This window comes from Oncorhynchus keta, chromosome 22 (assembly GCF_023373465.1).
Source record: "Oncorhynchus keta strain PuntledgeMale-10-30-2019 chromosome 22, Oket_V2, whole genome shotgun sequence".
In the NCBI taxonomy this organism is placed as follows: domain Eukaryota; kingdom Metazoa; phylum Chordata; class Actinopteri; order Salmoniformes; family Salmonidae; genus Oncorhynchus; species Oncorhynchus keta.
Window position 1 is genome coordinate 34,450,097 of NC_068442.1, and position 15,137 is coordinate 34,465,233.

The window sequence follows — 15,137 nt, forward strand, 5'->3', positions numbered from 1 at the left end:
CCACTATTAGTTGAAGTGATTCAATTTAGCTTTTTAAGAGTAATTATGGTTTTCTCACTAAATCCTGCCTTTAGAAGGTCAGAAGATAAAACAGCGTTGAGGTTGTTCAAATTACTTTGGCCCTCTGTGTTTTTTGTTGTTATCAGTGCTGATGAAACTGCATAATTATTTCGTAGTGAAATTAATTCACTTTTCCCAATGCCATATATCTAAACAGTTTAAAAAAACATTTTCCTTACAGAGAGATTCAGCTGTTAAGAAGATTGAGGCACAATCATATTATCCAGTTGGTCGAGGTTTTGTATAATGAGGAGAAGCAAAAGATATGTCCTTTAAAAATGATGATTGTGTTTTTATTCTTTAGCAGGAGTCTATCTAAATCATAGTGATGTCTCATTAGTTGTACAAATCGTACTAACGAAGACTTCAAAGCACTGCATAAGATTTGTCCAAGCATTATAATGTGTGGATAGTGGGATATGCGAGTCTATTTTGCGGCTACTTTTCTCACAGTATGGGAATTATTGTTTTCCCATGGAACAGTAGAGTAAGCTATGCATATCAACTGTAAAGACAAGTGTGCACTGTCCTTCAAATGAGTTTCAATGCACCAATAGTCACTTTCACCGGAAATGTCATGTTGCTGTAATTCAGTGGTATGACCAGACGAGGTCTCTGTTGTCCTGTTGGGGGAATACAGCAACATGACCCTCAGTATTAGATGGACTAACTAACTTCACAAGGCCTTTACCTTCTGCTCTCTTCCTCCCCCCAACTCACTCACTCTTTGATTCTAATAATCTCTGGCTTGTCCTTAGAAGTCTGCCGCTCTACACCACATAAAACACTCATTACCCTTTGTTGTCGGACATTAAAAGGCTCTCCCCAATTGATTTAGTACAGTTTAGACCATGAATGATTCAGCCAATGTTCAGTCAAGTAAAAAAATAAATCCCAATTTACATTTTAGACCACGTAATTGTTGAGGTGAGAACATATTATAGGAAGTTATGACATGGTTTTCATTTTAGTTGCTGAGTCATACTAGCTAGATTGACTTAATGGAATGGCTCCGCTTTGTCTAGCGACACGTGTTTGTGTTTATAATTTAGTGTCAAGGGGTCTGTTCTTTTCATCTGCAGCATGCTCTGTTGGAACATTGTGGCTCACAGGTCACTTTGCATTGCGGCTGTAAAAGAGCAGTGATGAAAAACGTGACTGAGTTATTTGTCTGGAACACAAATCTGTTAAGGGCGTGAGAGCTCTGGCTTCTGCTTCTAAAAAAACTCTGAGAATAGTTGCAAAAAAGTTTCTAAAAGCAACACGGAACCATATGTTTTTGTTACCTGTCTTTTTGCACAGAGCCAGAAGTGTGAATACGTAGAATTCTACCTTTAAAAACACAAATCATTTGCCTCTCAAAAATGTTCTTTCCGCCCGCCCGGCCAACCCCTGTCTGAAAGCCCATGGCTCCTACGTCAGATGGGCCCAGCAGTGGTGAGTGCTCCTTCAGCCCCGTCTGACTGCAGCCCAGCTGCATCATCTATTCACTCAATTTACTCCTAATGTGTGTTACTGATTGAACCGGCAATGAGGGCAGCCCCCCTCTCCCTTCCCTTTTCCTCTCTCCCGCTCCTTCCTGTGCCTTTCTCACCGGTCATGTGAAGTCCCTCCAGCGGTTAGTTAATGGGGGTTCTAATATGGGTGTGAAGCGCATACTGTGGGCTGACTGGGCCCCCCCTCCCCCTCCTTGGGAGAGAGGAACACTGACGCAGTCGTGACTAACTGCCTCCTACTGTCATAGACCTGCCTGTTTACCCAACCAACCAGCCCTCCCCAATCCAACAGGATGGAAATATCCCCACCTTTCATGTCTCTCTCCTCCCTGCTCTTCTTCCTCTCTGGCTGGGGCTGCTGGTTAGATAAGTGCCTTCTATAAGTGACCCTGAGAATTGTGAATACAGAATTTAGTATTGTTTTGACATTCAATTTCACAATCCATTTGTACACTTTCATTGTCTCATCTTCGGTCCATTCAGGAAGATCAATTTATTCTCAGGGCAAATATTTTTCCAGAGTTATCTTGGATTGACAATATTTTGTGTGTCTAGCTAGTTTGATGGATTAGTAACTAGTCAGTCAACCACATATTGATCAGTAATGTAGACAGGATTCAAGGTCATTTGTGTTGAATTAATACAAATCCTTTGGTGATGAAGATATAGCACTTTCGTTTTGATACCTTGCTAGGTTACCAGTATGAAACAATTGCCACCTTGTCTCTTTTCCTTGACTCTGCTTACGTATATGGTGATGGAAAATTGTGTATGTGGAATGCAGGAGATGTTGGACAGTGTTGATGAGAAAAGGTTTCTAGTTTTTCAAGCTCATGGGTATGTTTATCTTTCATCTCAATTCAATAATTGTAGATATGTGGCTTGAAGATATCTGACCAAACACCAAAGTTAATACAGACACAGTTGAAGACAGAAGTTTACATACACTTAGGTTGGAGTCATTAAAACTCCACAAATTTGTTGTTAACAAGTCGGTTAGGACATCTACTTTGTGCATGACACAAGTCATTTTTCCAACAATTGTTTACAGACAGATTATTTCACTTATAATTCACTGTATCACAATTCCAGTGGGTCAGAAGTTTACATACACTAAGTTGACTGTGCATTTAAACAGCTTTGAAAATTCCAGAAAATAATGTCATGGCTTTAGAAGCTTCTGATAGGCTAATTGACATAATGTGAGTCAATTGGAGGTGTACCTTTGGATGTATTTCAAGGCCTACCTTCACACTCAGTGCTTCTTTGCTGACATCATGGGGAAATCAGCCAAGACCTCAGAAAAAAAATTGTAGACCACAAGTCCTTGGGAGCAATTTCCAAATGCCTGAAGTTACCACGTTCATCTGTACATGGAATAGCACGCAAGTATAAACACCATGGGACCACGCAGCCATCATACCTCTCAAGAAGGAGACGTGTTCTGTCTCCTAGAGATGAACGTACTTTAGTGCAAAAAGTGCAAATCAATCCCAGAACAACAGCAGAGGACCTTGTGAAGATGCTGGAGGAAACGGGGACAGAAGTATCTATATCCACAGTAAAAATTAGTCCTATATCGACATCACCTGTAAGGTCACTCAGCAAGGAAGAAGCCGCTTCTCCAAAACCACCATAAAAAAAGCCAGACTACAGTTTGCAACTGTACATGGGGACGAAGATTGTACTTTTTGGAGAAATGTCCTCTGGTCCGATGAAACAAAAATATAACTTTTTGGCCATAATGACCATAGTTATGTTCGGAGGAAAAAGGGGAAGGCTTGCAAGCCGAAGAACACCGTCCCAACAGTGAAGCACGGGGGTGGCAGCATTATGTTGTGGGGGTGCTTTTCTGCAGGAGGGACTGGTGCACTTCACAAAATAGATGGCATCATGAGGAGGATAAATTATGTGGATATATTGAAGCAACATCTCAAGACATCAGTCAGGAAGTTAAAGCTTGGTCGCAAATGGGTCTTCCAAATGGACAATTTTATCATTTTTAATTTTTATTTATTTTACCTTTATTTAACTAGGCAAGTCAGTTAAGAACAAATTCTTATTTTCAATGACGGCCTAGGAACAGTGGGTTAACTGCCTGTTCAGGGGCCGCCAGCATACTTCCAAAATTGTGGCAAAATGGCTTAAGGAAAAATAGGTCAAGGTATTGGAGTGGCCATCACAAAGCCCTGACCTCAATTCTATAGAAAATTTGTGGGCAGAACTGAAAAAGTGTGTGCGAGCAAGGAGGCCTACAAACCTGACTCAGTTACACCAGCTCTGTCAGGATGAATAGGCCAAAATTCACCCAATTTATTGTGGGAAGCTTGTGGAAGGCTACCCAAAACGTTTGACCCAAGTTAAACAATTTAAAGGCATTGCTACCAAATACTAATTGAGTGTATGTAAACTTCTGACCCACTAGGAATATGATGAAAGAAATAAAAGCTGAAATGAATCATTCTCTCTACTAGTATTCTGACATTTCACATTCTTAAAATAAAGTGGTGATCCTAACTAACCTAAAACATGATTTTTACTTGGATTAAATGTCAGGAATTGTGAAAACTGAGGTTAAATGTATTTGGCTAAGATGTATGTGAACTTCCGACTTCAACTGTATACATTTCTCTTTTTACCCAGGTACTTTTGTCAGCTGCTAGATGGCTTGGAATATTTGCGTCTGCTAAATGGCATATATTATTATTATATATTATTATTATTATTATATTATTTGCACAGCCAGGGAATAGTTCATAAAGATATTAAACCAGGGAATCTACTGCTGACGACGGACGGTGCACTAAAGATCTCTGACCTGGGTGTAGTAGAGGTAATTATATTCTCTAATAGTTTTTGATGTCAACTTTATTGCATTTCAATTTGGGCATAGTTCAACATCAGTGGGCTACATTTGCAAACCCCAAAACAAGAGACTTGCCCAAGAAAAGCTCTGAGCCCTTCTGATGATGTCTGTGTCCCCCTGGTGTTCTCCCTCTCAAGCGCTGCACCCGTTTACGGAGGACGACACATGTACGAGCCAGGGCTCTCCTGCCTTCCAGCCCCCAGAGATTGCCAATGGCCTGGACACTTTCTCAGGGTTCAAAGTGGACATCTGGTCTGCTGGTGTCACACTGTGAGTGGCCACTCGCAGATTAATGGTTTCAGATGGCATATTTATTTCATGCCTGATTTTATTTTAATTTTATTTTTGGAATATATTGAATTTTTACTTTCAGATATAACATAACAACCAGCCTGTAACCTTTTGAAGGGGATAACATATATAAGCTGTTTGAGAACATTGGAAAGGGACACTACAGAGTTCCAGAGGAGTGTGGCCCTCTGCTCTCTGGCCTGCTAAGAAGTAAAAGACTGACTAACACTACTGCTGGCACTCCCGATATTCTATTTCATGGTATTAAACCTTATTAGAGATGAAAGCATTAGTTCCAGTAGTAAGAGTATTACAAGAAGGGTATGACCACAGAATTATAGATTTTCCTCTTTATTGGACTTAATTCGTCCACTCAAATGTACTTTATAGTAAGTAGCGGTGATTCAATCTTGGAGGTTTTTCTTTAGGAGCTGTAGATGGCACTGTGGTGATTTTACATTAGCACAACAATTATCATTTTGATGTATCATGAATATGCAGTTGATAGAAAATGCATTTCTAAGGTTAAGATGGGTTTAATTGACACCCTTTTTTCCTTGATGGAAATGGTCATTATGCACAATTGTCTTTTTCATTGTTTTCAAGAAGCCCTGATTTGAACACAGCACAAAAATAAGGAAATAATGAAAGGAATAAATGCATCTCATCAAATGGTTACAAAGCGGTCAATAATTTATTTTGTATTTTTCTTCCAGGAATGCTTGAGTATGACCCTGAGAAGAGGTTCTCAATACAACACATTAGACTACACAAGTAAGTCATCGTACTCCCTTTGTCTTTGAAGCAGAATATGTGCTGAAGAGAGTGCTAGAAGTAATTGAAATTGAAAAGGAGATGAACTGGGGAAAACAGCAGTCCGGTGATGAGCGGTGTCCAATCCATTTATTTTCAACACACGAGGATGAATGTAATATGAATCTCTTATGTGATAGATTTGTTGTCATTTGCATCTGAGCTCCGCTGAATGCCAATTTGTCTCATTTTGATAATGGTGGGTAACAGGGTACTGGAGGAGAAAAAAGAAAATGCACCTCCTCACTCTATCATTTGCAGCTCTTATGGGAGGCCCATTGTGTTGGAACAGGCTTTTATGATCATTTAGCGCATATCTGTTTGTTTTCTGTCTCTTTTATCTGCATATGTGTGTGCGCTTGACCAAGCCTTCAGCTCAGTGTGGAGGCAGACTCCTGTCCAGTGGTAAAGAGGAGCTACAGAAGGTCAACAACCTTCCCCTCTCTGAATCTCAGTCACGACATGCTGCTGCTTACAGATTCACATATTCATCTCTTTTCATGATGTTGACCTTACTTTTCTTTGGCCTTGCCCAAGGAATGCACTTTCTAGTCTGGAACACCAAGTAGACAATAGTTTGGCAAATTTATTAGGCTTTACTGTGATGTTGTGGGGACAAATGGGGAATGACGTGGTGTTAATTTACACACCAAAAGGAAATATTCACATTTGCTAGTTAGCACAAATGCTGTAGTTTGTTATAGCCAATTCATCTTCCAATCTTTTGTACGCCTCTATCTAACATCAGAACATCAGAGAACTCATGTAGTAGTATTTGTTGGGAAGTGAGGGCCTCTGATGAGCTGTAGTTAAAGGCCCAGTGCAGTAAAAACAGGATTTCCTGTGTTTAAAAAAATACATCTATATCTATATCCACACACACACACACACACACACACACACACACACACACACACACACACACACACACACACACACACACACACACACACACACACACACACACACACACACACACATTCTTCAAAGTAGCCACCCTTCGCCTTGATGACAGCTTTGCACACCTGGAATGCATTTCAATTAACAGGTGTGCCTTGTTAAGTTAATTTGTGGAATTTATTTTCCTTCGTATTGCGTTTGAGCTAATTAGTTGTGTTGGTAGGGGTGGTATACAGAAGATAGCCCTATTTGGTAAAAGACCAAGTCTATATTATGGCAAGAACAGCTCAAATAAGCAAAGAAAAATGACACTCCATCATTACTTAAAAACATGAAGGTAAATCAATCTGGAAAATTTCAAGAACTCTGAAAGTTTCTTCAAGTGCAGTCGCAAAAACCATCAAGAGCGATGATGAAACTGGCTCTCATGACATGAGGCCTTCCACAGGAAAGGAAGACCAAGAGTTACCTCTGCTGCAGAGGATAAGTTCATTAAAGTTAATTGCAACCAAAATAAATGCTTCACAGAGTTCAAGTAACAGACACATCTCAACATCAACTGTTCAGAGGAAATTGTGTGAATCAGGCCTTCATGGTCGGATTGCTGCAAAGACACCACTACTAAAGGACACCAATAAGAAGAAGAGACTTGCTTGGGCCAAGAAACACGAGCAATAGACATTAGACCGGTGTAAATCTGTCCTTTGGTCTGTTGAGTCTTCATTTGAGATTTTTGGTTGCAACCGCCATGTCTTTGTGAGATGCAGAGTAGGTGAATGGAGCTCCACATGTGTGGTTCCCACCGTGAAGCATGGAGGAGGAGGTGTCACGAATCCCGCTTCCTGAGTCTGTGTTTGCCTGTGTTTCTGTCCTGGAGTGTGTTTCCGGTGTCCTGGAACGCACCCTGTCTGGTTGCCGGGCGAATTAGCTTGTTGGGAGATCGATGTTCACCCGCACCTGTATCCCATCAGTAATCTGCACACCTGTCCTGATCATCACCTCTCCCCTTCAAAAGCTCTGACCTGACATCCATTCCCTGCAGGATCGTTAGCCATGAACAGTATGTTGTGCCCACGAACCAGCCTCCAGTTTATAGAGTTTGTTTTGTTTTGTTTTATTGTTTTGTACGTCTTGCTTGCCTTTAACTTACCACCGTTTGTTTTGTCTACAGCCATTCACCCGGAACCCATACCCCATCCCTGTCATACCCCATCCCTGTCATACCCCATCCCTGTCTGCTCGTCGCCAGTGTGTTGTTATCCATTGGATCTGCCTATCCACTCCCATCAACCCACCTCCGCTGCCCGCTCCTCCACCCGGAACTATCTACCTCCACGTTCTCATTGATTAATAAATACTCACCATCTTTATACTCACCTTGTCCTGGTCTGCTTCTGGGTCCAATTCTGGTAAACCCTGACAGGAGGTGTAATGGCATGGGGTGCTTTGCACAATCACCCGACCTCAACCCAATTGAGATGGTTTAGGATGAGTTGGACCGCAGAGTGAAGGAAAAGCAGCCAGCAAGTGCTCAGCATATGTGGGAACGCATTCCAGGTGAAGCTGGTTGAGAGAATGCCAAGAGTGTGCAAAAGTGGCTAATTTGAAGAATCTCAAATATAAAATGAATTTTAATTTTTTTGTTGGTTACTACATGATTCCATGTGTTATTTCATAGTTTTGATGTCTTCACTATCATTCTACAATGCTGAAAAAAGTAAAAAATAAAAACCCTTGAATGAGTAGGTGTGTCCAAAATTTTGACCGTGTGAGTGTGTAATAGAGGTCGACCGATTAATCGTAATGGCCGATAAATGAGGTAATTGTGGACGCCGATTTTTATTTTTTATTTATATATTTTTTACAGGCAAGTCAGATTCTTATTTTCAATGACGGCCTAGGAACGGTGGGTTAACTGCCTTGTTCAGAGGCAGAACGACAGATTTTTACCTTGTCAGCTCAGGGATTCAATCTTGCAACCTTACGGTTAACTAGTCCAACACTCTAACCACCTGCCTCATTAGGAGCCCACCTGTTACGCGAATGCAGTAAGAAGCCAAGGTAAGTTGCTAGCTAGCATTAAACTTAATCAATCATAATCACTAGTTATAACTACACATGGTTGATGATATTACTAGTTACTAGCGTGTCCTGCGTTGCATATAATCAATGCAGTGCGCATTCGCAAAAAAGGACTGTCGTTGCTCCAACATGTACCTAACCATAAACATCAATGCCTTTCTTAAAATCAATACACACAAGTATATATTTTTAAACGTGCATATTTAGCTAAAAGAAATCCAGGTTAGCAGGCAATATTAACCAGGTGAAATTGTGTCACTTCTCTTGCGTTCATTGCACGCAGAGTCAGGGTAATGCAACAGTTTGGGCCACCTGGCTCATTGCGAACTAATTTGCCACAATTTTACGTAATTATGACATAACATTGAAGGTTATGCAATGTAACAGGAATATTTAGACTGATGGATGCCACCCGTTAGATAAAATACGGAACGGTTCCGTATTTCACTGAAAGAATAAATGTTTTGTTTTCGAGATGATAGTTTTTGGATTTGACCATATTAATGACCTAAGGCCTGTATTTCTGTGTGTTATTATGTTATAATTAAGTCTTTGATTTGATAGAGCAGTCTGACTGAGCGATGGTGGGCACCAGCAGGCTCATAAGGATTCATTCAAACAGCACTTTCGTGCGTTTTGCCAGCAGCTTTGCTGTTTATGAATTCAAGCCTATCAACTCCCGAGATTAGGTTGGTGTAACAATGTGATGTGAAATGGCTAGCTAGTTGGCGGTGTGCGTGCTAATAGCGTTTCAAACGTCACTCACTCTGAGACTTGGAGTAGAGACTTGCTCTGCATGGGTTACTCTCACTACACCTGGAGTGGTGGGTGCGGAGTCAAACGCAGAGAGCAGAGGATACTGGGGAAGCCAGACTTTATTTCAGTTTCCAATGCTAACCCCCAAAACAACAGGTGAAATAATCACAAAAATGTCCAACCCAACACAGGGCACAAACGGACAGGAACACTACACGCACAACCTGACTAACAGAAAACAAGCCCGCACAAAAACAGGCGGGCCTAACAGGCGCTAATAGTCCTGAATCAAAAACAAAATAAGAGACAGGTGCAACCAATAAGATAAAACATAAAACAAACAGAAAAGGAAAAGGGGATCGGTGGCAGCTAGTAGACCGGCGATGCCGAGCGCTGCCCGAACAGGCAGGGGAACCACCTTTGGTGGGAGTTGTGACAGTAACGCTGCTATGAGGGTGGCTGTTGTCGATGTGTTCCTGGTTCGAGCCCATTTAGGAGCGAGGAGAAGGACGGAAACTATACTGTTACACTGGCAATACTAAAGTGCCTATAAGAACATCCAATAGTCAAAGGTATATGAAATACAAATGGTATAGAGAGAAATATAATTTTTGCCTATTTATCGCTGCCTCTCTCTCTCCTAACTTTCCAGTCTTTTTTACAGCCCTTAAAGACTCTTGACTACATGAGCTGTTGCTTTGGCGAATGTCGGCTGCAGTTACCATGGCAACAAATGACTGAAGCATATCTGTGTGCTGGTGTGATGATAGACCACTGAAAGAGAATAGAGAGGGAGGGGCCGTGGGCGTCTCGAAACTGCTTTAAAATCATATTTCATTTTGGCTCACTGTATTGGGTGCTAAAAGGAATTAGAAAAAAATTATGAAAACCGGCAGATTCTTGTAGAGTGTAGTCACACACACACTTGTAATGAACTACACTAGCGTTCAAAAGTTTGGGGTCACTTAGAAATGTCCTTGTTTTTTACAATAATGTTTTGTCCATTAAAATAACATAAAATTGATCAGAAATGCAGTGTAGACATTAATGTTGTAAATTACTATTGTTTCTGAAAACAGCATTTTCATTTTCTTTTTAATGGAATATCTATATAGGAGTACAGAGGCGCATTATCAGCAACCATCACTCCTGTGGCACGTTGTGTTAGATTATCCAAGTTTATCATTTTAAAAGGCTAATTGATCATTAGAAAACCATTTCGCAATTATGTTAGCACAGCCGAAAACTGTTGTGTGTCACGTTGGCATGAAGGATCGGGAGACAGAAGCAGGAATGCGTTTTATTTATTTTTTATTACACCCAAAATGACGGCGTGCCGTGTAAAGGCACGGGGACAAAGACCAAACAAACATGTTCACAAAATACAGGGTTGAAACCCAAACAAAAGAGCGAGGAGTACCTCGAATAAATAACACATGCACACGATGATTAACTCACGGGATGAGACCTGTAATCATCTGTGCAATCCACAAGGGCACGAAAGCCCAAAACGCACAGGACAGGTACTCACACGCACAAACAGACATTGTAACAATAATCGACAGCACCACGGTGAACAAAGGGCACATACAGTGGGGAGACCAAGTATTTGATACACTGCCGATTTTGCAGGTTTTCCTACTTACAAAGCATGTAGAGGTCTGTCATTTTTATCATGTGTACACAAAAATCCAGAAAAACACATTGTATGATTTTTACGTAATTAATTTTTATTTTATTGCATGACATAAGTATTTGATCACCTACCAACCAGTAAGAATTCCGGCTCTCACAGAGTTAGTTTAGTTTTTCTTTAAGAATCCCTCCTGTTCTCCACTAATTACCTGTATTAACTGCACATGTTTGAACTCGTTACCTGTATAAAAGACACCTGTCCACACACTCAATCAAACAGACTCCAACCTCTCCTCAATGGCCAAGACCAGGGAGCCGTGTAAGGACATCAGGGATAAAATTGTAGACCTGCACAAGGCTGGGATGGGCTACAGGACAATAGGCAAGCAGCTTGGTGAGAAGGCAACGACTGTTGGCGCAATTATTAGAAAATGGAAGAAGTTCAAGATGACGGTCAATCACCTTCGGTCCAGGGCTCCATGCAAGATCTCACCTCGTGGGGCATCAAATATCATGAGGAAGGTGAGGGATCAGCCCAGAACTACACGGCAGGACCTGGTCAATGACCTGAAGAGAGCTGGGACCACAGTCTCAAAGAAACCCATTAGTAACACACTACGCCGTCATGGATTAAAATCCTGCAGCGCAGTCAAGGTCCACCTGCTCAAGCCAACGCATGTCCAGGCCCGTCTAAAGTTTGCCAATGACCATCTGGATGATCCAGAGGAGGAATGGGAGGTCATGTAGTCTGATGAGACAAAAATAGAGCTCTTTGGTCTAAACTCCACTCGCCGTGTTTGGAGGAAGAAGAAGGATTAGTACAACCACAAGAACACCATCCCAACCGTGAAGCATGGAGATGGAAACATCATTCTTTGGGGATGCTTTTCTGCAAAGGGGACAGGACGACTGCACCGTATTGAGGGGAGGATGGATGGGGCCATATATTGCGAGATCTTGGCCAACAACCTCCTTCCCTCAGTAAGAGCATTGAAGATGGGTCGTGGCTGGGTCTTCCAGCATGACAATGACCCGAAACACACAGCCAGGGCAACTAAGGAGTGGCTCCGTAAGAAGCATCTCAAGGTCCTGGAGTGGCCTAGCCAGTCTCCAGACCTGAACCCAATAGAAAATCTTTGGAGGGAGCTGAAAGTCCGTATTGCCCAGCGACAGCCCCGAAACTTGAAGGATCTGGAGAAGGTCTGTATGGAGGAGTCGGCCAAAATCCCTGCTGCAGTGTGTGCAAACCTAGTCAAGAACTACAGCAAACCTATCATCTCTGTAATGTAACTAAATATTAAGTTCTGCTTTTCTGATGTATCAAATACTTATGTCATGCAATAAAATGCAAATTAATTACTTAAAAATCACACAATGTGATTTTCTGGATTTTTGTTTTAGATTCCGTCTCTCACAGTTGAAGTGTACCTATGATAAAAATTACAGACCTCTACATGCTTTGTAAGTGGGAAAACCTGAAAAATCGTCAGTGTATCAGATACTTGTTCTCCCCACTGTATATATACAAATACAATCAGTGGAAATAGGGGCCAGGTGCGTGCAATGAAAGTTCCAGAGGGATCCGTGATATTGTGCTGATTTTAAAGAAGCAATACAACTGGCCTCCTTTAGACTAGTTGAGTATATGGCGCATCAGCATTTGTGTATTTGATTACAGGCTCAAAATGGCCAGAAACAAATAACTTTCTTCTGAAACCTCTCAGTCTATTCTTGTTCTGAGAAATGAAGGCTATTCCATGTTAGAAATTACCAAGAAAGTGAAGATCTGGTACAGTGCTGTATACTACTCCCTTCACAGAACAGCACAAACTGGCCCTAACCAGAATAGAAAGAGTGGGAGGCCCCGGTGCACAACTGAGCAAGAGGACAAGTACATCAGAGTGTCTAGTTTGAGAAACAGATGCCTCACAAGTCCTCAGCTTCAATAAATAGTACCTGCAAAACACCAGTCTCAATGTCAACAATGAAGAGGCGACTCCGGGATGATGGCCTTCTAGGCAGATTTCCTCTATCCAGTGTCTGTGTTCTTTTGCCCATCTTAATCTTTTAATTTTATTGGCCCGAGAATTGAACCCTGTGGCACCCCATAGAGACTGCCAGAGGTCCGTACAACAGGCCCTCTGATTTGACATACTGAACTCTATCTGAGAAGTAGTTGGTGAACCAGGCAAGGCAGTCATTAGAGAAACCAAGGCTTTTGAGTCTGCCGATAAGAATGCGGTGATTGACAGAGTCGAAAGCCTTGGCCAGGTCGATGAAGATGGCTGCACAGTATTGTCTTTTAGCGATGGCGGTTATGATATCGTTTAGGACCTTGAGCCTGGCTGATGTGCATCCATGACCAGCTTGGAAACCAGATTGCATAGCAGAGAAGGTACGGTGGGATTCGAAATAGACAGTGATCTGTTTGTTAACTTGGCTTTTGAAGACTTTAGAAAGGCAGGGTAGGATAGATATAGGTCTGTAGCAGTTTGGGTCAAGAGTGTCTCACCCTTTGAAGAGGGGGATCACCGCGACAGCTTTCCAATCTTTATGGATCTCAGACCATACGAAAGAGAGGTTGAACAGGCTAGTAATAAGGGCTGTAACAATTGCGGCTGATAATTTTTAGAAAGAGAGAGACCAGATTGTCTAGCCCAGGCTGATTTGTAGGGGTCTAGGTTTTGCAACTCTTTCAGAACATCAGCTATCTGGATTTGGGTGAAGGAGAAATGGGGGGGGGCTTGGGCAAGTTGCTATGGGGAGTGCAGAGCTGTTGACCGGGGTAGGGGTATTTATGCTGCAGTAGTTTGTGTCGGGGGGCTAGGGTCAGTTTATTATATCTGGAGTACTTCTCCTGTCCTATTCCGTGTCCTGTGTGAATCTAAGTGTGCATTCTCTAATTCTCTCCTTCTTTCTTTCTCTCTCTCGGAGGACCTGAGCCCTAGGACCATGCCCCAGGACTACCTGACATGATGACTCCTTGCTTTCCCCAGTCCACCTGGCCATGCTGCTGCTCCAGTTTCAACTGACCTGAGCCCTAGGACCATGCCCCAGGATTACCTGACATGATGACTCCTTGCTGTCCCCAGTCCACCTGGCCATGCTGCTGCTCCAGTTTCAACTGTTCTGTCTTACTATTATTAGACCATGCTGGTAATTTATGAACATTTGAACATCTTGGCTATGTTCTGTTATAATCTCCACCCGGCACAGCCAGAAGAGGACTGGCCACCCCACATATGCTCTCTCTAATTCTCTCTTTCTTTCTCTCCCTCGGAGGACCTGAGCCCTAGGACCGTGCCCCAGGACTACCTGACATGATGACTCCTTGCTGTCCCCAGTCCACCTGACTGTGCTGCTGCTCCAGTTTCAACTGTTCTGCCTTATTATTATTTGACCATGCTGGTCAAATGGTGGAACAAACTCCCTCACGACGCCAGGACAGCGGAGTCAATCACCACCTTCCAGAGACACCTGAAACCCCACCTCTTTAAGGAATAACTAGGATAGGATAAGTAATCCTTCTCACCCCCCCCCCTTTTAAGATTTAGATGCACTATTGTAAAGTGACTGTTCCACTGGATGTCATAAGGTGAATGCACCAATTTGTAAGTCGCTCTTTGAACATCTTGGCCATGTTCTGTTATAATCTCCACCCGGCACAGCCAGAAGAGGACTGGCCACCCCACATAGCCTGGTTCCTCTCTAGGTTTCTTCCTAGGTTTTGGCCTTTCTAGGGAGTTTTTCCTAGCCACCGTGCTTCTACACCTGCATTGCTTGCTGTTTGGGGTTTTAGGCTGGGTTTCTGTACAGCACTTTGAGATATCAGCTGATGTACGAAGGGCTATATAAATACATTTGGTATTGGCTAGCTGGTGCTTGCTTCGGGACGCAGGCGTTAGCTAACAGTAACAGCTAGCTAGCTGCGATGATCCAGTGTAATGATCCAGAGCAGCAGGAATCTGGTGATGTCATACAGAGAAGCAGTCCAATATGCTCTGGGTTTATATCACGCTGTGCAGTCTGACAGGTGTTATCCGAGCTAAGGCTGGCTGATGACCGAGAAAAAGGGGAAGACCACTAGCCGTTGCTAACAACGACTAGTAGCTAGTTAGCTGGCTAGCTCCTGATGGAAGCAGATCTGTACCACATTGGGTGAGGCGGGTTGCAGGAAAGTATATTTAGTTCGTAGATAGAATGTGAGATTAAGATGTATTCGAAAAATACTGGATAAT

At 42.4% G+C, this 15,137-nt stretch overlaps 1 pseudogene; it reads left to right on the top strand.

Annotated features, from left to right (window-relative positions):
- Positions 1-15,137, top strand: part of LOC118401384 (serine/threonine-protein kinase STK11-like) — a 58,235-nt pseudogene that overhangs the window by 13,571 nt on the left and 29,527 nt on the right.